The sequence below is a fragment of the Oryctolagus cuniculus genome, chromosome X (genome assembly GCF_964237555.1).
Source record: "Oryctolagus cuniculus chromosome X, mOryCun1.1, whole genome shotgun sequence".
Taxonomy (NCBI): domain Eukaryota; kingdom Metazoa; phylum Chordata; class Mammalia; order Lagomorpha; family Leporidae; genus Oryctolagus; species Oryctolagus cuniculus.
The window spans coordinates 123,417,018-123,444,838 of NC_091453.1; the positions used below are offsets into that span (position 1 = coordinate 123,417,018).

At 40.8% G+C, this 27,821-nt stretch overlaps 1 pseudogene; it reads right to left on the minus strand.

The window, feature by feature from the left end:
- The window catches only part of LOC103352059 (ADP-ribosylation factor-like protein 1 pseudogene), a 52,348-nt pseudogene extending 25,673 nt beyond the window's left edge, over nucleotides 1-26,675 (minus strand).
- Between the last annotated feature and the right edge of the window lie 1,146 nt (nucleotides 26,676-27,821).

Here is a 27,821-nt window from a genome sequence, read left to right on the forward strand (position 1 = left end):
CTGGTGCATGTTGTCTCTCTCCTCCTTTATAGTCCTCTTCCACCAACCCAACTCTGCTACCCACACGCTGAGTACGCTGCTCTCCTCCAATCAGGAGCAGGATCAGCTCCTGCAGGTTATTGGTCGAACTGGAGGCAGCTGTGTAGAAGTTGTTTACTCCTCTCCCAGCGCCATATTGTGGGAGAGCAGATGCATAGAATAAGTCTTAATTCCAGTAACTTAGTCTAGTCCGAGTTGCTCCCCACAGGAGGGAAGTTATGGTGGGGGGGAGCCATTGTAATCCATAAGCTGTACTTTGGAAATTTATATTCATTAAATAAAAGTTAAAAAAAAAAGAAATTCCATCTGGGCCTTATGCCGGCATAAATAATGAAAGACTAGTTCCTGTTAAAAGACCTTGGTATTTTGTCTCTGTACATGAATATTGCTATACCATATCTCATATCAGAGTGCCTGAGTCCCAACATCTGTATTGAGTTACAGGTGCCTGGCTTCAGTCTGGCCCAGCAGAGGCTGTTCTGGGAATTTGGGGAGTGAACCAGAAAGTATTTCTCTATCTCTCTGTCTCTCCACCTTTCAAATAAGTGAAATAAATTAACATTTAAAATATGCATGTATTAAAAAACATTTTTAAAGATTTATTTATTTATTTATTTACTTGACAGGTAGAGTTACAGAGAGTAAGAGACAGAGACATAGAGAAAGGTCTTCCTCCTGCTGGTTCACTCCCCAAATGGCCGCCATGGCTGGCACTGAGCTGATCCGAAGCCAGGAGCCAGGTGCTTCTCCTGGTCTCCCATGCGGGTGCAGGGCCCAAGCACCTGGGTCATCCTCCACTGCTTTCCCAGGCCACAGCAGAGAGCTGGACTGGAAGAGGAGCAACCGGGACTGTAACCCGGAGCCCATATGGGATGCCGGCGCTGCAGGTGGAGGATTAACCTAGTGTGCCACAGTGCCAGCCCCCAAAAAACTTTTTTATTTTTAAATTTTATTTATGGCGAACAATTTCCTGTATTTTATATATATGGATTTTGGAGCGTAGTGATACTTCCCATCCTACCCTGCCTCCAATCTGCTATCCCATGCTCCCTCCTTATTCCTTTCCTATTCTTTCTTTTAATTTTTAAAACGATCTACTTTCAGTTTATTTTATACTCATAGGATTAACCCTACACTAAGCAAACAATTCAACAAATAGTAAGAAGAAAAATATACTGTTCCTGGACAGTAGAGACAAGGGCTATAAACAATCATCAAATCTCAAAATCCAAATTTCATTCATATATTATATTTTAGGTGCTCTATTAGTTACCACAGTTCAGAGAAAACATATGGTATTTGTCTTCTTGAAACTAGTTTATTTCACTAAGTAGAATGGTTTCCAGTTGCATACATTTTTTGCAAAATATTTCATTGTGGGACATAAAATTCTGAGAGAAGTATGGTCAAGCCTTCTGCTGAAATTTTAGATAGGTTACTTTTTTGCTTTCTTTCTGCTTCCCTCAGTTAATGTTTCTTCTTATTTTAAATAGTCTAATTAAGTGTATTTTCTTTGATAAATGATAAACGCTTTATGATTAAAATCGTATTGCTTATGACTATGATCACAGTAATAAGCCATTTATAATTTATCAAATATTATATCATTGCACATTCTTTCCAATGTTTATTTTACTTTGAATTCTATTATGTCTGCTATGAATAGTACTCCTGTACTTTGATTCCTTTAATATTTCATTAATAAATTTTTATTTCTTATCTTCAATCTTTCTGTATCATTATACTTTATGAGTTTAAGATTGGATTGTTTCTGCATATTTCAGTTTTTAAAATTTATTTTGAGAGCTCTGGCATTCAATAGGTGGATTAATGCACTCTTATCAATTACATTTTCTGGAATATTTGGTTTTACCATTATTATCTTATTTTATATATTTTAAAATTTTTCCATGCTTTAAGTTTCTGCTTCATTTACTTTTAAAGACTTACTGAGTTCATGGAAATTTCTTTAATTCATTTTCCTTCTAATGATTTAGAATATGTACTTTATGTTGTTTAACAAATTACCATTTAAAAATAATATACATATTCCATTCATATTTTCTATCAATGTCTAGAATTAATGCCTATATCCTATTTGCAAGGAGAAGACATTTATTATAAAATGAATTCTACTTGATAAATTTCCTTGGTTAATAAATCCACTTACATGGACAGGCTCACTATAAAAATGATAGCAAATAAAATTACTGCATTATTATATATTCATGAATACCAAATTCAAGTACAAGTAGCCCATTAAGGATCAATTTGAAGAGTACTCTGAGTTCACTATTATTAATAACTATTGTTTGAGAATTTGTTTTCCAAATGCTTATATGCCTATACTCCTAATCATTAATTTATATATCAATATAATTTTATTATTGCCTTTAGGATAATATTATCAGTGGTAAAACATACATACTGAGATCTGGCATAACTTCTATAACTCAAAATCATCAGTGAAATTGAATAAGGGTATTTAATATTCTGAAGATAGTTACCAATGACTATTACCTCTCAAATGTTGAATTCATGCATATATTGAATATAAATATGAGATTTGTCACATCTCCAATCAAGAGGAACAATGATACATGGTAAATATAAATTTGATATGTATCAGGATTTGCTAAAGATATTTACAATATGAAAACTATAAATATGAATTTCCATTTTATCACTTATAACAATAGCTATGCAAAGGACACATTAAGAAATTTAAATGGAGTTACAGTAAAAAAAAAAGTCCTTAACCATAGCCTTATTGAGAAATTTATCTATAGATAGGATCAAAATGTTTCCCATATCTGAAAAATAAATTCACAGTACCTATTACTTACATTGTATTTTAAAAGATTTTATTTATTTATTTATTTAAAAGATTTATTTATTTATTTGAAAGTCAAAATTACACATAGAGAGAGGAGAGGCAGAGAGAGAGATCTTCCATCTGCTGGTTCACTCCTCAGCTGGCCGCAATGGCCAGAGCTGCGCTGATCTGAAGGCAGGAGCCAGGTGCTTCTTCCAGGTCTCCCACGTGGGTACAGGGGCCCAAGGACTTGGACCATCCTCCACTGCTTTTCCAGGCCATAGCAGAGAGCTGGATCAGAAGAGGAGCAGCCGAGACTGGAACCGGCACCCATATGGGATGCCGGCGCTTCAGGCCAGGGTGTTAACCCGCTGTGCCACAGTGCTGGCCCCCCTTTTATTTACATTGTTAAGAAGTATCTGGCACTGCGGCTCACTAGGCTAATCCTCCACCTTGCAGCGCCAGCACAAAGGGTTCTAGTCTTGGTCGGGGCACCGGATTCTGTCCCAGTTGCCTCTCTTCCAGGCCAGCTCTCTGCTGTGGCCAGGGAGTGCAGTGGAGGATGGCCCAAGTGCTTGGGCCCTGCACCCCATGGGAGACCAGGATAAGTACCTGGCTCCTGGCATCAGATCACCGCGGTGCGCCGGCTGCAGCGCGTCGGCTGCGGCGGCCATTGGAGGGTGAACCAATGGCAAAGGAAAACCTTTCTCTCTGTCTCTCTCTCTCACTGTCCACTCTGCCTGTCAAAAAAAAAAAGAAGAAGTATCTGGATTCTTTTTGTTTGTTTATTTGAGAGGGAGAGAGATGGGAAGATTGATTCAATCCTTAAATGTCCACAGTGGCTGGAGCTGCACCTGGTCAAGGCTCGGAGATGGAGACACATTCTAGGTCTTCCATGTGGGTGACATGAACCCAGTTACTAAGTCCTGCCTCCCAGGGTCTGGACTATTATAAAGATTTTCAAATTCTTGTGTCTGTTATAAATGAATTTGATATTTATGGCCAGTGCCTTGGCTCACTTGGCTAATCCTCCGCCTGCGGCGCTGGCACCCGGGGTTCTAGTCCCAGTCGGGGAGCTGGATTCTGTCCCGGTTGCTCCTCTTCCAGTCCAGCTCTCTGCTGTGGCCCGGGATGGCAGTGGAGGATGGCCTAAGTGCTTGGGCCCTGCACCTGCATGAGATACCAGGAGGAAGCACCTGGCTCCTGGCTTCAGATCAGTGCAGCGCACTGGTTGTAGTGGCCATTTGGGGGGTGAACCAACGGAAGGAAGACCTTTCTCTCTCTCTCTCTCTCTCTCTCTCTCTCTCTCTCTGTGTAACTCTGCCTGGCAAAAAAAAAAAAATTGACATTTATAAAATAACTGATCATACATGAACAAAAATAGCACATTTAGGTGCACATATTTAAAATATTGTATATAATATACATTGATAAATATCCACAACACACATATACATATTCACATTCTAGCTCTACTTCCATATAGTCTTATTTCTGAACATCTTTTACTGACCATTTACATTTCTTCTTGAATGTCTTGAGTATCTCTCTTGCTTACATTATAATTGACTTACTTGACTTTTCTTTTCAATCTATAGGATCAACTTACACATTAGGAATGGTAACTCTTTGTCATGTTTTCCAAAAATATTATTTCCCAGTCTGTTGTGTCTTTCTTTCAATGTTTAATTTAAAACAATTGGACTTGTAAAAAATTTACAAATACAATACAAAGAGTTCTTGACCCAGCCTTCAATGCTATATCTTACAATAGCAATATACAATTATTAAAGCTAATAAGCTAATCTTGGTATAGTACTATGTATTAAATGGAAAAGTTGGTTTAGATTTTACCAGTTTTTCAACTAGGTTCCTTTTTCTGTTCCAGAATCCAATCCACAATTCCAGATCTTATTCAGTTTTTGTTTCTTCAGTCTTGTCGCTCCCCCATTCGCGGAGGAACGACACAGGACCCTGTGCTGTTCTTTTGTCTGCTCGGCCCTTCCCGGGTTTGCTGCTGGTGCTTCCCGGGTTGGCTGCCGACCCCTCCACCTCCGTGGAGGGGCGGCCCCCCCTGCCACTTTCCCTGCTTCCGCGGAGGAGCGGCACACCGCCGGCCGGCTCTCTCGGGGGCTGCTCAGGTGTTCCTTCAGATGTTCCCGGTGCATGTTGTCTCTCTCCTCCTTTATAGTCCTCTTCCACCAATCCCAACTCTGCTGCCCACACGCTGAGCACGCTGCTCTCCTCCAATCAGGAGCAGGATCAGCTCCTGCAGCTTATCAGTCAAACTGGCGAGAGGCAGCTGCGTAAAAGTTTACTCCTCCCCAGCGCCATATTGTGGGAGAGCAGATGCATAGAATAAGTCTTAATTCCAGTAACTTAGTCTAGTCTCAGTTGCTCCCCACAAGTCTCTTCCCATCTATGTTAGTTCCTCAGTCTTTTCTTATCTTTCACAACCGTGAAACTAACCTTGATCAATTGTTAGTGGAAAGTCCCTCAATTTGTTTCCATAAAATGTATTTTTTAACTTTTAACACAAAATTGTACATATCGATAGGGTGCCATGTGATCTTTTGATACTTGCGTACACTGTGTAATGTCCAATCAGGGTAAACACATTTCTATTCTCAAACATTTATCATTTCTTTATGGTCTTTAATTTACTTTTATCTAATATTTTTCCTGAATTAGATTGAGATTATAGATTTGGAAGGATGAATATCACATAGATGATGTGATCTCTTCACGACATCACATAAGGACACCCGTGATATGAATAAGTCTTTTGATGGGTGACATTGATCTCATTCACATGGTTAAATTGGTGTCTGTCATATTTCTCCACTGTAAAATTACTATTTCTCTTTTACTAAAGAGTTTGTCATTATGTCATGCCTGTACTCAAAGGCATGAAAATTAAGCAACACCTCTAAAGGTGCATCAAAAATGTGTGAATATATAATAAAACCATCAAAGTAATTAATTTTGGAGGGGATACTTTGAATTCTTGCAAATATTTTGTTTCTGTTAAACTTTTGACAGCTAATATTTTTTAAAGATTTTATTTATTTATTTGAGGGTAGAGTTACAGAGAGAGGGAGAGAAAGGTCTTCCATCCACTGGTTCACCCCCTAAGTGGCGCAATGACCAGAGCTGAACCAATCTGAAGTCAGGAGCTAGGAGCTTCTTCCAGATCTCCCACATGGGTGCAGGGGCCCAAGCACTTGGACCATCTTCCACTGCATTCCCAGGACATAGCAGAGAGCTGGATTGAAATGGAGCAGCCAGGACTCAAACCAGCACCCATATGCAATGCTGGCACCTCACACAGAAGATTAACCTAATGTGTCACAGCACTGGCCTCACTAATATTGTTTTTAATGTTGGCTTTTGCCTGTCACAATTCTTGCGGGGATGTTCTCATTGTAATGATCTATATTCCTGACTCCCTCCTCCTTTACTATTTGGAATTCCTCTGTAAGGAAGAGTTTTCCTATAATCACTATTTATTTATGATTTCTGTCATTTATTGCATGAGCATGGCTTTAATCATATGCATTTTATGCAAGGGGTTTTAATTCAAATCTATGACTGTTTTTTCATTCTTCAAATTGTCCCATCTTTGCCTATTTGGATCTCTTTCAGATTGACACTTGAGTCCCTCTGACACTACCTCATAGCCTTTTATCTTCCCCCCTTTTCCTTCCCCCCTTTTCCCAACTCTATGTTTCCAAGCACCAAAAGTTGTCATAGGTGCTTTGTGTAGCTCTGGAATAAATCATTATTCAAGGAACTCTGGCTCCTTTTTTAGTGAATGGTATTTAAATACAAAATCCTGGGATATAGGCCGGCGCTTCGGCTCACTTGTCTAATCCTCCGCCTGCAGCGCCGGCACCCCGAGTTCTCGTCCCTGTTGGAGCACCGGGTTCTGTCCCGGCTGCTCCTCTTCCAGTCCAGCTCTCTGCTGTGGCCTGGGAAGGCAGTGGAGGATGGTCTAAGTGCTTGGGCCCTGTACCTGCATGGGAGACCAGGAGGAAGCACCTGGCTCCTGGCTTCAGATTGGTGCAGCACAATGGCTGTAGTGCGCCGACTGTGGTGGCCATTTGGGGGGTGAACCAACGGAAGGAAGACCTTTCTCTCTGTCTCTCTCCTTCTCACTCTTCTGGGATATAGAATTGCATGTGTGCTTGTGTGTGTGTGTTGCTGTTGGAATGTTATTATTTCTAGGTCTTCTAGGAAGACAGACCTATAAAATATATGTATGAGTTCTAATACAAGTATATGGAAATAGCTATATTTATCTAACTATATGATTGTATGCATAGTAATTTAAACATGAGTTCACAACTCTTGCTATTACAATGCATTGACTTATTTTTAAAAACATAATATACATGTGCAGTGATTTTATGTTTGCTAACTAGTACTTATGAAGAAAACAAATTTAACATTCACAGTACAAGACTTATGTATAATGTTAGTACATTTTCTGTTACCTGAACAAAATCTCTGAGATTGGGTAAATTACAAATAAGAAATTCACTGATTTTTTTTAACTTTTATTTAATGAATATAAATTTCCAAAGTACAGAATATTGATTACAATGGCTTCCCCCCCATAATGTCCCTCCAACCCGCAACCCTCCCCTTATCCAGTCCCTCTCCCCTTCCATTCACATCAAGATTCATTTTGGATTCTCTTTATATACAGAAGATCAGTTTAGCATACATTAAGTAAAGATTTCAACAGTTTGCTCCCACACAGAAACATAAAATGAAAAATACTGTTTGAGTACTAGTTATAGCATTAGATCTCAATGTACATTTATGATAGTGCATTCCACCAATTCAGCCTTTGGTGAGGGTCTAATGTTGAACAGCATCTTGGTAGTAGTGCATGAAAGAGGGAAAGATCAGATCCACATCACAAGACAAGAAGCCAGACAGTAGCTAGAGTCCCAGAAGAACTAAGTTAATCCCTTCTGAGGGCAGGATTCCCAATGAACTAACAAGTCCCACTAGACTCACTATTAAAGGCCCCACTGTCTCTTAACATTGCCACGTTGGGGACCAAGCTTCCAATATATGAACCCATAAGGGACAAAGAACATCTAAATCATAGTATATACAAATATTTTATTTATTTTTTAATAAAAGAGTTACAGAGAGGCAGAGGCAGAGGCAGAGGCAGAGGCAGAAAGAGAGAGAAAATTTTCTGTCCTCTGGTTCACTTCCCAAATGGCCGCAATGGCAGGAGCTGAATCAATCTGAAGCCAGGAACCAGAAGCTTCTTCCTGGTCTCCCACATGGGTGCAGGGGCCCAAGGATTTGGGCCATCTTCTACTGCTTCCCCAGGCCATAGCAGAGAGCTGGATCAGAAGTGGTGCAGCCAGGACTCAAACGAGTGCCCATATGGGATTCTGGCACTGCAGACCAGGCCTTTAACACACTGCGCCACAGTGCTGCCCCTACAAGTCATTTAGACTTCAGCCTTTAGAGTATGTAGTCAAAGAATCATTTTCCAAAGTTACTTAGGTTAGCTCTTTTTCTCCACTTCCTTCAGTGTGGTAACTTCTGTATTGTAATACAGTTAGAGCCATTTCTTACAGTCTGCAATCTATCTTGTGTTACTATAATGGTCTTTAATTTTTCTGCATTCAGTTTAGATCTTTGTGGTATACAGTTTTAAGGTTTTTATTTACAAAGTCAACATGTATCCACCATCATATTACCCTACCAAGCAGACCTAATACTGCAAAAGTTGACTTCTACCAACCCACTATCACCTATCTCCTTCCCACATGACTTGACAGCCACTGATGTGTTTTTCATGCCTATAATTTTGTCTTTTCCAGAATATCATACAAATGGAACAATAGAATATGTAAAATTTTCTATATGAATTCTTTCATTTAGAAAAATATATTTGAAAATCATCTCCATTGTTGTATGGATTAAGAATGCATTCCCTTTAATTCTGAATAGTACCATATGCTATGGGTATTTAATAGATTATATATTCATTTACTGAGGGACATCTAGTTGGCTTCCAGGTTTTGGCAATCATGAATAAAGTCTCTATAAATGTTCATGGACAGGTTTTGGCGTGAATGTAAGTTGTCAATTCACTTCAGTGATCCTCAAGTGAGATTTCTGAATGGTTTGGCTTTTTTTTTCACTTTGGAAGAGTCACATGCTGCATTCTCACCAACAGTGAGGAAGAGTCAGAGATACTCTGTGTCCTCACCAGTATACCTTTTGTTGTCTTTAAACATGTAGTGATATTGCACTGTGGTTGTAATTTTCATTTCCTTAACAAATAATATTGAGTTACTTTTATAATGCTATGTGCAATCCATTTATCAGTGGTGAAATGTCTTTTCAGGTCACTGACTCATTTGTTGTTCTTTCTTGTTGAATTTAAGGGCTCATTATATATTCTGAATGGAGAATATATAATTACATAATAATATATGTGGTCTATAGTATGTCTTTTCTAAAAGATTTATTTTATTTATTTGAAATTCAGAGTGAGAGAGAGGGAGAGACAGAGAGAAAGAGATCGTCTATTTGCTGGTTCACTCCTCAAATGGCCACAAAGTTCAGGGCTGGGCCAAGCCAATGCCAAGAGCCAGGAACTGCATGCTGGTTTCCTATATAGGTAGCAGGGACCAAAGTATGTGGGCCATTTTCTACTACCTTCCCAAGTGCTTTAGCAGGGAGCTGGATCAGAAGCAGAGTAGCTGAGACATGAACTGGAACTTTGCTATAGTATGCCAGGGTAGCCGGCAGTGGCTTAACCAGTTGTCCCACAATGCTAGCCCTCTTATAGCATATTTCTAATTACATTATCACTGTCTTAGCACAATAAAAGTTTTTAATTTTAAGAAAGTCAAATTTAACAATTTCTTATTTGATGGATTTTGCTCTTTGGCATTTTGTCTAAAAGTTTTTGGCCAAACTTAAGTTCTCACATATTTTATCTATATATTCTTTTATAGCTTTTAAAACTTTAGTTTTTCAGGGGCCAGAACTGTGGCACAGTAGGTTAATCCTCCACCTGCAGCACCGGCATCCCATATGGGCACTGGTTCTAGTCCTGGCTGCTCCTTTTCTGATCCAGCTCTCTGCTAAGGCCTGGGAAAGCAGTAGAAGATGGCCCAAGTGCTTGGGCCCCTGCACTCAAATGGGAGAACCAGAAGAAGCTCCTGCCTCCTGGCTTCAAATCAGCACAGTTCTGGCCATTGCGGCCATTTGGGGAGTGAACCAGCAGATGGAAGACTTTTCTATCTGTCTCTCCCTCTCACTGCCTGTTACTCTACTTCCCAAATAAATAAATAAAATCTTAAAAAATCCTTTATTTTTATATTTATATCTATGTTCCATTTTCACTTAATTTTATTTTTATTTTTAAAGATATTTATTTGAGAGGGAGAGTTACAGAGAAAGAGAGAGAGGGAGAGACAGAGAGTGAAAAACCTTTCAATTGCTGTTTCACTTTCTAAATGGCCTCAATAGACAGGGCTGAGCCAGGCTGAAGCCAGGAGCTTCTTCCAGGTCTCCTACATGGGTGCAGGGGCCCAAATGCTTGTGCCATTGTCCACTGCTTTCCCAGGTGCATTAGCAGAGAACTGGATCAAAAGTGGAGCAGCTGACACTCGAACCGGTGCCCATATGGGATGTCAGCACTGCAGATGGTGGCTTACCTGCTATGCTGCAGCACCAGCCCCTTATTTTTACTTTAAAAATATTTAATTGACAAATAAAATTTGTATATAATCAAGGTATCAAATATGATGGACCCATACACAGATGATAACTGTGGCTCATATTGGATGTGTTAATTTGTGGTTATTAGTTTTAGTTAATTTTAGTATAAATTATGAAGGCAGATTATTTTATGCTTGTAAATGTTTGATTGTTCAAGCATCTTTTGATTTAATGATTATAAATTGTATTTCCTTTGCACCTTTGTCATAAGTTATTGTTCTGTGTAGGTCACTTTCTGGGCCTGATATTTGTTACAGTGGTATAAGTATACAAACTAGCATCAACACCACTGTGCTTATGCTAGCTTCTATCATAAGTCTTAAGATCAGTTAATTTGTATATTTGAGCACTGTTCTTTTCAGAAATGTTTTGAGTCTACTAATTCCTATATTTTTGTATATAAACATTAGAATCAGGTTGTTTTTGTGTGCAAATTGTAATTATAAGTGAAACTTGTATTTATGGGTCAGAACAGAGAGAACTGCCCTCTTAATGTTGAATCATTACGATAAAATTATGCTATATCTCTCCATTTATTTAGGTCTCTTATTTCTTCTTTCACTGTAGCGTTCAGCACAACAACATAGCAAATGTTTTGTTAGATTCATATCTAATTATTTCTTTTTCATCTGTGTTAGTGTAAGTGATATTGTGTTATGCATTTCAAATTAAAATTGCCCATTGCTGTTGCTATAATGCTTTATTTTGGTATCTGACTTTGCATCTATATAGTTAATAATATTATCATTTTTGCCTGCATCAGAAAAACAAAAGTTTACCAGAAATCCTCATGTTTCTGGTTTTCCCTTCTTGATTCTTCCTCCTAGAATGATGATATGTTTCCAAGAATTACAGGGGTATCTTATGGGTATTATGGACAAAGACCACAGAAACCAAATGATACTCGAAGCTTTGGGAGGAAAGGGACAATTGATATATGCATGCAGGCTTGACTAGATTCATGTCTTAAGAGTCAAGCTGGAGCCTCTGTCTTTCCTTACTTCTACACCTTAAATTTAACAAAGAAATAGTGAGGTAGTTTTGAGACAGTTTGGGGCAGTTTTGGGGAGCACAGGGTTAACTTAGGCCCTCAGGGATTAACAAATCATGACTGCAAAGTAGGATACTTTTATGATACAGGACCCAGTAAATTAAAACTTAAAGATAATTTCAGGCAGGACACAGCTATCTGATCTTAGGTATGAGGATAGGCCTTAGGTATGTGACTATGGCAGGTGGGGACTCGGTTTCCAGAGTCAGTATGGGTTTGCTTAGACCCAGCTGGTGCTTCGATAACAAGCAGGAGCGAGTCTGTAGCATTCCCTCCAACTGGCTCCTTTAATGTCCAGCAGGAGAGGGTCTGTAACTTTGGGACAAACAAACAAACAAAAAAACACCAAATAAGGTTTTTTGAAAAGAAAATAGAATGATTCCTTGATGACCCCTTGAGAAATTTTACTTCTCAAGCAGGTTTGCCTACTTCCATAATTTTGTGTATGTGAGTGAAAAAAAAAGAAAAATTTTGCTTATTAAGCAAATATTTTTCAAGTTTTCTTTCACTTGTAAGTAGAATCCAAACCAACCACACACAGGCACTATTAGGAAAAGAGGCACATAATAGAGAGAAGGCAGTATACAAATCTACAGACATACCGAATTTATTAAGAGAAAATAAATTAGTGGAGGTGGGTGACCAACTGCTGGCTTGCCAGGCCTTTTTATATTTTAGGAGGGCTAGGAATGGGGGCAGGGGTGGGAGTAGTAGGGGGAGGTGAATTCCTGGAACTTTTCTTTCAGGTGGCATAGGGGGTCTTGGAAACCTGGAAAGAATCTATGGGTGGGGTATGAAGGCAATAGACTCAATTGAGATTCAAGGGCAAGGAATAAATTCCCATGTCTATCTTTTGGGCAATGAGCAAGAATGGCTGAGGCTTATGTCCTTGTTCTGCCAGGCACTATTTTTACAAGTGATGATTTGATCACACAAAAAGTTCTCATTGTTACACCTTTAAAAAGCACAAGAACTATTAGGTCGGGCATTGTGGTACAATAGGTTAAGCTGCTGCTTGCAAGGCCCACATTCCATATCAAAATGCCTGGTGTGAGTCACAGCTACTCAGCAGTTTAAAACAATATACACCACATTGTTAACTGTTAAATGGGAAGAGGCCTGAATATTGGTGGAACCTTGTAAAATAGAATTATGATTTATTTTAGAGTATTTTGCAGTTAGAATACATGCACTACTCTTTGCAATTAAAATATTTAAATAGCCTTACAGTAGTAATAGCAGCTATGCATTACACTATCAAAGTTAACTGCTAGCTCATGCAGCAAAAAATGCTAGGAGTTAACTAGCTTCATACATCAGAACTTTGTTTTTATGCACATAAATTCTGTTGTGGAGTGACAGGGTCTGTTTGTACTCTGGTGATCCAGGGATTCAGGCTGTTTCCATCTCATAGCTCCACATTTCATTGTGGGGTCATCCAATTTGTTGCCAAATACAAGAGGATGCGTGGGGATAGTGTGCTGGCTTCTGCCTAACAGCAAGTGGACTACCCAGGAAGTGGAGGAAGTCAAGATGTGCATGAGAACTTGTAGTTTCTTCCAAAAGCTGTCACATAGAAGCTACTGAAAAAAAATGCAGCTGTTATAATCAGTTAGAACAGCAATCCTCTTTATTTCTTGGAGCAGTCTTGGAGGAAGGCAGATTTACTTTGTAATTCATCACTTTCTCTAAAGTGCCCACTACAAAGGAAAATTTAAAAGTCATGAAAATGTATATGATAAACAATTGCACTAAAATAAACATATCTTTTAATTCTACTTTTCCATCAATTTTCTGAAGCAGCCTCAAAAAGATAACTTCAAACACAGGATGACATCTAACTCTCAAAGGACCTTGCAATGTTACCAAGGAGCATTTGCCCTTTTTTATACAATAGCACTCTTCCGCACAGCTTTTTTGCAATAACATTTATAATCTCAACAATCTGACCACTTTATCCTTTTGAGACACAAAAATTTAAATTGTTAGCTTTTTTGCTACATTTTCTATGCCTGAACTTGCCCAACCACCTGTACAGGTACTTTGAGACAAACTGCAAATGAAAATTTTCCTTTGGGCAGGTGTACAGCCTGAAGGCAGCAGAAGAGGTGATTAATTTCTTTTTCTATTTAAATCAGAGTTAACATGTTCAGAAAGGAACTAATTTTAGCCTCCTAGGAAGATTTTCGGATTTTTAGAAAATCCCTTAGTAGATAGATGTTTGCTTATGCAGTACTTCCCATGGTCTTCCTCATCTACAGCTTCTAAAGGAGGTTTTTGATTTTTAACTGCCTAATTAAACTTACTTGTCTGTGTTATGCATTATCCAGCTAGTTTCAAATTAGAAATCCCATTAAATACTACTGCAAATATGGCTTAAAAAATTCCCTCTTAATTCAGGGTTATATGCCCCAGTCTAGTAGATTATGTGCAAATAAGGCTCTACTCACAGCCCATTTGGAAAACACTTCTAGTGTGTTAAAGAGACCAAGGACAGATGAGCGGGCTTCTAAATGCCACTGCCCAAATTGAACCTTTAAATTGAAGGGGATGTTACTATTAGAGGGGTTCCAGGTGAGGCAAAGTATAGCCAGAGGCTTCTGGGTCAAGCAGAAATGCTCTGTCAGTGATTTTGGTCTGTTTTACTGGGAGCAAGACACAGCCACCAGAGCAGGCTACAGTAATGATGAGCATCACAGTGTCCAGAGTTGGACAGGCCAGCATACGAGAAACACAAGGGGAAGGGTGCTGTACTGGTGGAAAATGTTGGGACTGGGCAGAAATGTCAGCTCCTGGGCAGAGTCAGCTCTCAAGGAAGCCAGGGGCTCAGATAGGAGGGCTCCAGGTTAATAACCTGCAAATCTTGTTTCATTCTCATTGTTGCCTTCCTTCTTTAGGTATGCTTTTAGTAGCCTGGTAGAGGGCCCTTCTAGTTTGGCATGACGAATATTATGGACTACTCAGGAGAGAAATGAATTAGAAGATGTGAGAGACAGAAGGTTGGCCTACGGTTAGAAGTCCTTGGAACAGAATTATCTGTAGATGAAGTCAGACCAGAGTTCAAGTCAGCCTTGTCACTTAGCAGCTATGTGATACTGGGCAAATTGTCAGATACAGTGAGCTTTAGGTTCCTCATCTGTTAACTGAGTCTGAAAAGTCAAGTCCAGCAGGACTTCAGGAATGTCTGACCTATGCAAAAAGCACCTGGAACAGTGCTTGCAATGTATTGCATCTTTAGTGAACAGCGAGGAGTTTTGCCTCCTGGTTAAATACCCTAAAATGGGGTAGGTGTTTATCATAGTGGTTAAGATGCCTACATCCCATGTTGGAGTGCCTAGGTTAGAATCCAAGCTCCTCTCCTGCTACTGCACACCCTGAGAGACAGTATTTATGGCTCAAGTATTTGGCTCCTTACCACCCATGTGGGAAACTTAGATGAGTTCCAGGCTCCTGGCTTTGGAGGCTATTGGAGGCATTTCAGGAGTTAACCAATGGATAGAATCTTTCTCTTTCTCTCCCTATTCCTCTTCCTCTTCCCCTCATTGCCTTCCCAATAAAATAAAAATAATTAAAAATTCAAAAGCTCTAGAATGAATTTTTAGGCCAGACCATAGACAATTAGAAAGGCTTTACCTGACTGGCAGCAAGGGGGAAAGTTGCCCTTTTCACACAGACCTTGGTACACAACTGATGCCTTGCAGTCCCGTCTCTGGAGGGAGTTGCAGCCAAGGTCTCAGGATCCTCCAGCCGGTGTTTCATCCCTGTATTATACTTACAGGTCTCTTTTCCTGAGGCCTTGTTTGAGAACTCCTTCAAGTGTCTCCGCTGAGGCTGCCTTTTAGAGTAGGAAGAGAAATACTTTTAGACACTTTTCCCTATCTACTTTTTTTCTTATCCACAACCTTTCTACTCTCTCTTCCCCTGATCCTAGGGCCAACACAACTGCCAGAGTGTTTTGCTCGGCGCTCCCTCAGCAGTGAGCTGACCACCACATTTGTGCTGATCCACCTGGCCCTCAACCTGTGTGATGTTCCATGGAGGGAAATGGAGATGGAGACATTGGCATTGTTGCTGTCTTTAGACTATTGCTTACACTTGTATCACAGCAAGTGATTAGAGGCTTAACTATCATTTCTGGCTTACCTTTTAATTGGCTATACTTGAAAGCTCAGTTCTTTTGGCAGCTCAGCTGAGCAACTGACAAATGGTGGTCATATCTAATATCATGTACACCGCTCTGGGAGTTGTCTTGTGAGTCAGAAAATCTCAAAGAATATACAATATCCTAGGACATTGGAACCCCAAACAGTCAAAAATGGTGATTTTTAAATAAAACTCAATATATCTTCACTATTAAAGGATACATTATCTAATTTAGGTGTGGATTAGTCTTCCCCCACTGGATTCAACTCAACTCCTAGATTTAAGTCAAAGATCAACTCTTTCCTTCTTTCCCAGCTTCACTTCCATCTAAAAACACTATTTTGTTCATTTCACCTCTATCAAGTACCTTGTCCTTACTTAGATTTGGCCAAATTGAACTCAAGATAACCTAATTATAGTATTGTTTTAGTAGGGTGGTCTTTGGTTCTCCCAGGCCAGGGAAAAATACTGCCAACCTAGAGGCTTCTGAGTCTCACTTCAATTGGAGAGTCACCCTTATCTCTCAGGAAATCCTTGCAAGATAATGAGTATAAATCAAACAGTTCTTTTGCTATGTTCAACTGCACTAGGTCAAGAGCAAAGCAACATTCTACATCTGCCACAGAGAAAGATTTATCTTTGCATTATCCATGATCAAAAGGAGCCGCTTTCCACTTCAGACAATTCTCTCAACTGTAATACATACCATCGAAGAGGCTGACTGCTGCCAGCATGAAGCATGGCTTAAACTTAACTCCCACAGAATGCATTGCTGTTTCCCAAAGTCCCAAACTGCCTTGGCTCAGAACATTTATACTGGACTCTTGTCATTTGGAGTTCCACATTCACATGTCCTCCTTTTATTTGTTCCCCAAGTCTGAGGGGGCCTCTCATCATCGTCCTTATTTCTGCTTCCAAACTCTACAGTTCTATGGTTAGAGGTGTGCCTTGCTTGTTCTGAGATCTCCACAACTTACACAGCATTTTCCAAAGAGTACATGTGCAATTAACATTTAGGAAATAAATGAGCCAATGAGAAACGTGTTTCATTCAATATTTAACTTCTCCTTGCTCTTTAATAAACAAATATAAGTCTAATATCACTTAATTTTACATATCAGTGGACTAAAAAGATAAGTGAACCCAAGACATAGTCATCTTTTACATTTCTTTCTTCTATTTCTTGCTGGGCTTTTTCATTTTCTAAGGAAATTCTTCTTTGATTGCTACGTTAGACTTTTCTAGATAACAAAAAAGAGATGCCTGATCCATGCCACATGAGAATCAGTAACTCAGAGAAGGATTTGGATAAAAGTAAGAGTTCATTCAGGCTGCTAGCAATCAGGGAGACAGTAGGTTAAAACCTTAACATCCAACCTCTTTTACAAATTCTAGTTGTCAATTCTATCTTCCATTTCTATGGGGGCATGGGTGATGACATCTCTCTACTTCCTGTTGAATTTGGAGAATGGAAAGATTGTATCTGTTGATATATATATATATATATATATAGCCATGTGAGGAGTTATGCAGAGTTTAGGAACCTGAATCCAATGTATACTCCAACCATTATTAGCAAAACAGACATACTTCTTGTGTTTGTGTGTGAGCAAACCAAGGTTTATGTAAGTCAGAAACCTTCTGCCACAACAGCCAGGAGGGGGCTCCAAGAGAGGATGACATCAGTCATGCCCATCTTAAAGATTTCAGTCAGAATGGATTTCAGACTGGCAAGTATCCCTGAGAATATGTAAGAAACTGAAATCCTGGTCCCTTGGCCCAATCTTTCAATGAATGGGGTATAATGATCCCAAGTCTGTTGAAGCTAAATGGCTTATTATCTGATCTTGTAATTTCCAAGGTTTTAACCTTAGAATGTATATTAATGTAAGTACTGCAGGAAAAATAGCAATTACAGAGTCTTGCTCTGCCAGTATGTGGTCTAGAGCCACATGGTTTTCAAGAAAAAGTTTTCTTAAGGAATGTAGAGAAATTTTCAAATTGGCTAAAGATTTAGCATGTTCATTTGCTATAATGGTTAGGGTCTAGGAAAGGTTCCAGAGCACATGTTGGTTGGATGCTACTCCCTACAAAGGTGGTAGGGCGTAACCAAAGAAACATTGATCCTTGCCAGGAATATTTCTTCACAGATCCCAGATGACCAGTTAACAGTTTTAGCAACATTCCCTAGTGCTTACATTCTGCTGCTGTGTGTAAAGTAAAGGGAATGACTATCACTGCTAATAAACACTGCCACTGCATAGGGAAGGAAGAGCTTTTTGTAGCAGACTTTTTTATTAATATAAAGAGAACAGATTTCATGTATTTCATAGATATAATGCTAAGAATATCATGACCCTCCCCTCCCAAATTCTCTCACTCCTTCTTCCTTTGTTTCTTTTTCTTTCTTTTTTTTGTGGTAACATGTTTTAAATACACTTTATAACCACAGGGTAAATGTTCCACTAAATACAGTGTTCAACAAGTAAAAAGTAGAAAAACCACTGTTCTACAAGTATATAGACAATGACTATAAATAATAAATCATGTCAATTTCATTCTTATACATTCAAGGGATTTTTTATCCTGCATATATTACCTACCACAAATCAGAGAAAACATATACTATCATTAGCCAAAAGGACTCCATGTATTTTTCAAATGAAAACATAGCCAGCAGGTGCAAAACAATGAAACACAGTTTGTCCTCAGAGTTTTGCAGAAACTAGCCAGTCATTAACCCTGCTTGTTCCAGTTGTTGATATCACCTGCAGCTGGAAAAGTGTTAGTTAGTTACACATAGGTACTCTCCCATTCCCTGATAGTGGGATCATCTGGCATTTAACTGAGGAGTAAATACTACCTTTTGCCCTTTAAAAAAACTTTCTGAAGTTGCACAGACAGGGGAGTTTTTGAACAGGGAAGTTTTCCCTGTCTCTCTTGAGGAACACAGATGATTCTAACTCTGTACATGACTGTATGAATTTTGATTGTTGAGACCCATTTTACAACAGGGACTGTGAAGAAATTTAGTTCATACCAGGTGAACTAAAATGTCGCCATGATCAACTGTAGATTGGGATACAAATTCAATATTCTACAACGTGAGTAGAAGAGGCTAAGATTTGAGTGATCCGTCCTAAGGAATTGTCCTTCTATTTTGATGGATGAAAGGGCAGGACCAGTAAAGATAAAACAATTAAGATTTTTATCCTCCCAATTTTTCCTCTTTCTTTCTTTGTCAAAGATACTTGAGGTCCTATACAAGGTGATTTTCCCAATACGAGGTAACCTCTTCTGTCTTTTTTCAGTACACAAATTAATCCTGGTCCCATGATGTCACAGATATGTGAGTGGTGAGCAGGACATCATAAGATCCTTTGACATTCTCAACCAATTTGTTTAGACCCCTGGTTCCTTCCAAGCTATTAACAACAGTTGATTCCCAGGTTGGAATGGCTGCAGTGGTTATTCCAGGGAGGGCGCAGACTTAGAAGAAGCAAACTTGTGAATCAAGGATAGTATTTGACTTAGCTATTGTACATACTGGTTTTTGTCTCCATGACAGAAAAAGAAAACCTGCCTTGGGATACCTGAAAAGGCCTCCCCATACACAATATCATTAGGGCTTAATTTAAGCCCACTCTAGGCATTGACCCATTTCAAGTGAATTTTGTGGCACAATCTATATATAGTCTTCTTTAGGTTATGATTCATTTTTCCTTCTTATCTGTTGATTGAGGCTTACAAGATACATGCTGCTTCCATTTAATCTACAGAGTCCTGCTTACTTGTTGAATAACCTCCAAATGTAAAGGGAGGTTCAATGTCACTTTGAGTGGACGCAGGGAGCCCATATCTCAGGATCAAGTCTTTTAAAAGTAAATGAGTCATTTCAGAGGCTCTGTCAGGTAGGCATCCATGCATCCTGAAAAGGTATCTACATGGACAAGCAAACACATCATTTCCTGTGGTTTTGAATATTTGGGTGAGGTTCATTTGCTGTTTTTCAAAAGGTAACTGATCTTACATTACTTCCTTGATTAGAGGAATTCTTTAAGTATTTGGATTGTTAAAAATGCACAACTGACAATTTTGACTGATTTGCTGAGTAGTCTTCCAGAGGTGGAGCCCCCTTAGAGAAAGAAGTAAAAAATCAATGAAAGCATATAGTGGGTGCATTCATGTAAATGTTTAAGGAAAGGAGAGACTAACGCTTCTGGTAAAAAAAAAAAAAAAGTCAGGTCATGGGAATTGAGTCTCCATCTGGAGACATCATCCCATTAAGTCACACTCCAATCATTTGAACACTTCTCATCAGCTTCAGTGCAATGGGACTTCAAGTCCTCCAAATCCAAATAAGGTACAGAGGTCCTAGGAAACAAGGCTGTCTAGCTGCTTTCTTTGCTGCCTTCTCCATAGCTTGATTTCCCTTTGTGAGATAGGTCTCAATGCTTTGGTATCCCAGGCAGTACATGATACCCACTTGTGCTGACATAGCCATGGCTTCTAATAATGCTGAAATTCTGCAGGATATTTAGCATCTTTATTTCCAGACATCAACAGTTCTCTTTCTTTCTAAATAGCTCCACAAGCATAGACTATCACAAAAGCATATTTTGAGTCTGTGTAAATGTTTATCTTTTATCCCTTGGATAATTGCAGTGCATGGATCAGGCCAATTAATCGAGCATTCTGGGCTGAGGTTACCTTGGACAAGGATTTTACCTCAATCACTTGTTCCACCATGATAAATGGTATATCCTACTACTCATTATCCAGCTTCCATGATGCTGTTTCCATTAATGAACATATTCCAGTCAGGATCTGACAGAGGCTGGTCCATGAAGTCCATTCTGCTAGAAGGAAAAAAAAATCAGTCTCCAGAATTTCTAAGCAGTTATGTTTCAAGTGTGTATCATCAGTCACAGGAAGCAAAGTAACAGGATTTAGAATACAGGAGGTTTTAAGGATAACATTTTGGTTAGCAAGCAAGATGGTCTGATATTTTCCTAGGATTCCTGCTGTAAGTCAGAAACCTCCTTTATGTTTCTGTAAGGTCAAAAGTTGATGGGACACACACAGAGTAATAGGTTGTTTGAGGGTGAAACTTCCTGCTTTCTGCAGAAGAGCACAGTAGCCAATACTGCCTGAAGGCCAGCCCTTCTGTAGTTGGTGCTAGTTGTTTAAGAAGGTATGTATTCAGCAGTCTTCAGGATGTCTATCAGTGTTTGAAGCCCCCCAATCCAATCCCTCTTTTTTATGCACTTACAGTCTGAAAAACTTTCAGAGATTAAAAAGTCCCAAAACCCAAGGCTGAGGCTCTCACTAGTTTTTCAAGATTTCAAATGTCTGTGGGCACTCAGTTGCCCAAAACAATAGGTCAGAGTCTATTCCTTTCAGAGATTCATATAGATGTTTAACAATGAGACTGGAATTGGGAATCCAGATGCACAAGAAATCTGCCATATACCAAAAAAAAAAAAACCAAAAAACAAAAACAAACAAACAAACAAAAAAAAAACAAATCACAGAGTTGCCCCATTACTGGGCACTTTGATGGTCATTATAACTTGCTTTCTATCAGCCAGCAAACTGTGAGTTCTTTGACACATCTGAAAGTCAATATAGTCAAAAACTGTTGTTTACATATCTAAGTCTTTCAGGGGGGATATTTTATATTCACATGTGCCAAATATTTGAACACCTGTATGGTGTTAGCTAGGCAGCAATTAGATTAGCCATTACTGGTTATCAATAAGTCATGCACAAACTGGAAGAGGACCCCTTGGTCTGGTGAAAGGAATATTAGGTCCTTTGCCAAAATTTCACTATATGAAGTAAGTGAATTCTTAAATTTCTATAGTAATGCTTCCCAGAAGAATTCTGTAGTGACCTTAGTCTTAGGATCCTTCAATTTGAAGGCAAAAGATAATTGTGTTTCTTCAATCCGGGGAACACAGAAAAAGGCATCTTGCAAACCCAGTACCAAAAGCCATCAGTAATCACCTAGACCTGCCATTTGCAGTGTGTATTTGTTGGGAGCTATAGAATGGATATCCTGTACAATGTCATTATTTGGCCAGAGGTCTTGAACAAATTGGTATTCATTGGGGCAGGGTCTCTTTACTTAGAGAATTGGTGTATTATAGGGGGACAGACAAGGCTGTATTAATTTTTAGAAACTTACTCAATGTGGGCTGAATCTTTTTAATACTTCTTTTAAAGGATACTGTTTTTTTTCAAAGAGGCTCCAACATTGTCTTTTACATGAATAGGCACAAGAGTATTGTGTAAGGCCCTTCCAGGGGTCCTGTCTGCCTGCACAATTTTACTTATTTTCTTATAGATTTGTCGGGGAAACAATTCTTCCATTTCATCTTCCTGATTTGTCACTTGGGGGCTTTCACCTGTCCTCTGCCCTTCCCCTTTTCAGGGCTGGACCTGTAAACAGTATAGTAACTTGTCTCATTTTCTTTTCTCCCTTCACGTTAAATGTTTTAAAAACAATACCCACTAAGAGGGGTTCATACCAATGGCTCCTACCACTCATTGTAATTTTCTTTGAATATCAGGAGCACTCTGCTCAATCAAGCTCATAATAACTTTCTGCAACTTCTCTATAGCCTCCCGGTCTACATCTGTGTATTGTCTATAAACCAAATAGACTCCTTCTAAAAGTTCCGAGGGATCCTCAGTTGGATTTGCTGAAATTCTGAACCTTATTGAGGATTTTTTTGTTTAGATACCCCTTTCCCGAGTCCATCTAATTCACAACCTCCACAATGGTTTTATTTAACAAGATCTCCACCAGTGTTTGGATCCCAATTGGGCTCAGATCTCCTCAGAGGATAAATTGCCCTCTTGGATGATTGTGCCCAAAATAGGTATCAGGAGAATGCTCTTGGGTATGTATTGTTTATCGCTCAATCTCCCATTGGAGATGAGACCTAGTCTTTTGAGGAGCATATAGATGTGACTTATGGGATACACCTGTTTCACATCAATGCCAAATACCACGTCCATACATTCACAGGTGCTCTTGAAGGTTACAAAGAAGTCACCCCATGCTATTTGATGACACTCTACAGCATTTCAACCTCTGTGATGAACTCCTTTGTTGCAAACTTGACACTTGAGAATTCACAACTTAACTACATTCTCATCCAATATGTTACTGAGAAAGACCTTAGGATTTGAGTGGATCTGCAAGGTACTTGGAACCTTCTCTTCCGGGTTTCTGAAAAGGTCATTAGATTGTCTCAGTGGAATGGCTGTGAAGATAGTAGGGTAGAAGCAGAATCTCTGTGGACTCCCCAGAGGACCTAGTGCTCTAGCACCAGGCATTTCCTGTGGGGTGCCTAGGAACAGAAAGCAGAGGGCAGGAAGCTATGATTACTATTTCTTTAGTTCGAAGAACCTGTGTAACCACCAAGCCCTGTGCTTCTCTTTGGGCATGAAGGCCTTATTCAAGCTTGCATCACCGACTTTTCTGACAATGAGGCAACACGACTGGTGTCAGGAAAAGCTGAAAAGTATGTGGGCAATGGAATTCCACACTCTGGCAGAAAGAGAGAAAAGGCTCACCCTTAGCAGCTCTGACAAAGGCCCATTTACAGGCCTTCCCTTTGGGTGGTGTTCTAGGGCCTCACAAGTGTCCTGTCCCCTGAGAACCTGAAGTAGGAAATTATACAGTTCCTCAGGATGCAGCCAGATAACACAACCCACAGATTCTAAGGCTGTCAATAGGGTGAATGGGATTGGGCAAAGGAGGGCTCCCTCTATTCTGGGGTATGTGGAGCTCTTCTACTAAGAGGAAATGAGGAGGCCTTCAGACAGGAGATTGCAAAACATTGCCCTGCTTTCTATGTCATTTGTAAGAGAAGTTGACTGGACTCTGGGGTCCCCTTGCTCTGGGGATAGATGTTTCCCTCAGTGCTCATTCCATGTCCTAATATTTTCCATGGTAGGATCTGATGCACTGATCTGCTAAGTTCCTGAGACCAAATGTGAGGAGTCAGATGGGTTAATAGACAGTCAGGGTGGTCCCAGTGGAATTTGGGATATAGATTGCTTGCTTTCCCCAAAAAGGTTATCTTTAGCAAGAACCAAATATCTGCCCTCCTTCCTTCGGAATTTCCAAATTTACCATGAAAATAGCAAGTTAGTGATGATTACAGTTAATTATGAAAACAAATTAGGTATCCCACCCTGTGGTGGTTTTTTGTTTTATTGTGAGTAAGCCAAACAGGATAAAGAATTGTCAATCAGATCTTTCATTGGACTTGCCCCCACCTTATTGATTAACAGTTTTGTCCCCAAAATTGCACTTAAAAGCCCCAGTACCATGGGGTCCTTTGGGTTTTGCTTCTCTTGCAGCCCCCCTCCATGCCACTCTGGCTGGAGGTGATTGACTCTAATAAATCTTGCTTTTGAATCTTTAAATCCCACTTTTCTCTTCACCTTGTCCACTTGGAAATTCTTTTTCCATGTGAGACAAAGAACCGAGGCAATAATAATAATGATTTCTTTGCTGTCATTTTCCCACAACACAAGGAGGAGGAAGTGTGGGTCCTCCACTTCTATCCACATCCTATATAGGACCTCTTGATGAAAGCATCTTTGGTCAATTCTGAAATAGAAATGTCACCTCAGTCCTCATCTTGATGCTTACAATGGTCTAGGACTCTTCCCTCTGCTGAACTGATTCCTGCCCTGTCCAAGATCCCCAAGAGACTACCAATGTGGGAGTTAACCTCCCATATGTGGCCACCATTGCCCCAGGGCCTCCCAAGACTAACAGTGGAGGAAGACTTGTAAGGACCCAGAAAAAGGAATGATGGAACTTCCCCCATGATAGGAGACATGGGGCCCCTCTTTCACACTGCCTTGTGTCTCTTTTCCTTGCTGACATGTCATTAACAAAATCCTACTTGCCTGAGACCACCCCATAGGGAAAGGCAGGAAATACAGTACCATAAGGAGTTACCTCTGCCTGCTGCCCCCAGGGCTGATAGTAAGGCTGAAGCCTCATCTGTTTTGGGGTTCATATTCTTTTAGTCCTTCCTCAACATCCACACATTGGTGTGTGGCAATACCTGGGATTCCTTCTTGTGAAGACCTGAGGCTATGTCCATAAAATAAATCCTTCTTTCTCTTAAACTCCCAAGGCAGAAGTCAGAATAAACCATATCTGGGCATTCTTCCTAGGATCTTTCAGGGCTAATAGCAGGGACCCCAAGGATTTCAATCAGGCTCCTTAGGATGAGAGGACCCTCAGGTTATTTATCTTTGCTGCTGATAGAACCTACCCTATCTCTCACCTGGATTGACCTGACTGTTCCCTCAGTCCAAGGCCTCTTTTCTCTTAAAGGAACCCCCTTCTCACACATCGATAACAGAGGTGGTAGCCTGCCACAGCCAATCACCCTTGCTCAGGGTCTCCCAGTGTTAATTAACATCAGTGGCTAAGACCCATGTGTTCTGGAGTCGAGGCACTCTCAGGATATTCAACTTTACACCTGTTGGGGCTACAGTTTTCCCCTTTCCCCACATCTCCTTTGTCATTACCTCCTCAGAGCAAGACCCTTAGCTCCCTGAGACAAAAGCAAAAGTCACCACAACCAGCTACTCCAGCCAGAGGTCTCCCAGGGCTGGCAGTAGGGCAGGATGCGTTTCTGTGGAGCTCATGCTCTAGGGCAGGGAGATACTGTCAGTCCTCTTCAATGTGGTCATAACTACTCTTGACAGGGTTTGGACCACCTCAATTTTACTCACCTGAAATTCCCTCCCTTAAGTCACAGTATCCATCTCCCTGAGGAGAGGTGGAGTGGAGGTCCCTCTGCTTCATGGCCTTCCTAGAGTTTCTCAGGGCCAATGACAGGAGCTACATTGTTGCTGTGGATTTGTTCTGAGAGGAGGAGCAAGGTGGGGGCAAGAGGCGTGGAGTCACCACACAGACACTGGGAGTCACGTGAAAGCAGGCCAGAGGCAAGCATCCCACAGACTCATTTATTTCAGTTGGTACAGCAGCTTAAATAGCCAAGGCAGCCAACCTGTCAAGGGGCGGTTTATGCCCTAACCAGTCACAGCCTGTTGCCAAGGCAGGCTCCATTGCCATGTGGTTTCCAAAGCCATTCCTGAGTAATTGACGCTCGCTTGCCAGTGGCCATCTTGGCATGGTCTTCTCATTCCACCACATTTCTCCCTTTTTGTTTATTTTTGAGCAACAGGAGGCATGATTGTTGTCCATACCATTGTTGACCCCATTTCCATGTGGTCTCCATACGTGGCTGTCTTAGGTTGTCCCCCAGGAGATCTTACCCTTCGTTGACTAACCAGCCCTCAAAACAGGAGACCACAGGAGTGCTTGCTCAGATGGGGTAGGAATGAGGAACAATGGTAATCAGGAATGGGGTGACTGCACATAGGCTATGGGCCATTTGAGTGGCTGACCAGAGCTAGTGGGGTATAAAACAGTAACAGATGTGGCTATGGGCAGTTCCTCAGGGTAGGATGATAGGGCAGATGTGTCTGATAACAAAGCGGACTCTCAGTCTTGTACAGCTGGTTCTGGTTGACTGTCAGTTGCAGGTTTGATGTTTCTGGCTGGTACCCAAATGGGCTGTCCCACAGTGTCTGGAAAGACACAAGCATATCCTCAGCTCTTGTTTAGCAGAAGCCTTTTTATAGGCATTGGAATCCAGGGCCTGAATTTTTTGTCCACTCCTACATTAACCACAAACATGCGGGTGGGATGGAGTCTAGTGCCTACCTTGAGAGCTTGGGGTGCCCAGGGACTGCCACAACTATGGGGATCCTCACTGGGTGCAGGTGGGATGACCTCGTCTGGGTCATTGCCTCGAGGTTGTGTAAGTTCATCCCATGGATATTTGGGGGGTGGCTGACTAGGCATTGCTGCATTGTCTGCTGTCATGTCATTTTCACTGTTGGAGCTCTTTCTTTCTCCCCAAGTCATCAACTGTTGCCTGTGAGGCAGAGGCCTGGAGTGTCAGGCTCTTATCACTCACAGATTCATTATGTTTGGTAATCTGTGTGGGCTTCTGAGAGGGGAGTATCTTTCCTATGTTTGAGCACTTAAGAGTGATGCACCATGCCAACTCTAGCCAAAGGAAAGATACCCACAACACTGCTGCCATAACAAAGCAAATTCCTAGCACCTCAGCAGCTGATGGCATTGTGCAGGGGTTCCCTACGTTAGATAAACAGACAGTGGTGTATCAGATCGTAAGCGTGTCCTGTGCTTAGTGGACAGGACATGGACAGAACAGGACAGGACTTCCTTGATTTGTTAGGTCAAGGCCGTATGCCCACACAGTGTCTCTGGAGTGTCACCTCTCTCGAGTCAGGGAAGATGACTTGGTTCCAAATTCTGAGGTGATCAGTCCCTTATGTGAATTCGCCAGGTGACCCAAAAGTGAAAGGAGGAGCTGAGAAGCGCCATTATGCTTCTGGGTGGTGTGTGCCTAACATGGGGTCACTTCGATCGAGGACAAGGACAAGGAAAGGGGTGTAGGAGGGGGTTCTGTGCTCACCCTCACAGAACCAAACAGCACACAAAGCAATGAGGGGCCTACCTCACCAAGTCCGACACGCTGTCTCTCTCCCAGCCATGTTGGCATCAGATGTTGACGTTGATTCATTCTGAGAGGAGGAGCATGGTTGGGTAAGAGGCGCGTAGTCACCACACGGACCCCGGGAGTCGGGTGAAAGCAGGCCAGAGGCAAGCAGCCCGCAGACTCCTTTATTTCAGTTGGTACAGCATCTTATATAGCTGAGGCGGTCAATCCGTTCAAGGGGTGGTTTATGCCCTAACCAATCACAGCCTGTTGCCAGGCAGGTTCCATTTCCATGTGGTTTCCAAAACCATTCCTGAGTAACTGATGCTCGCTTGCCAGCAGCCATCTTGCCGTGGCCTTCTCATTCCAGCACACTCTGTCTCAGTGGGGATCTTCTCTCTGCACTGACAAATCTTAGTCCTCC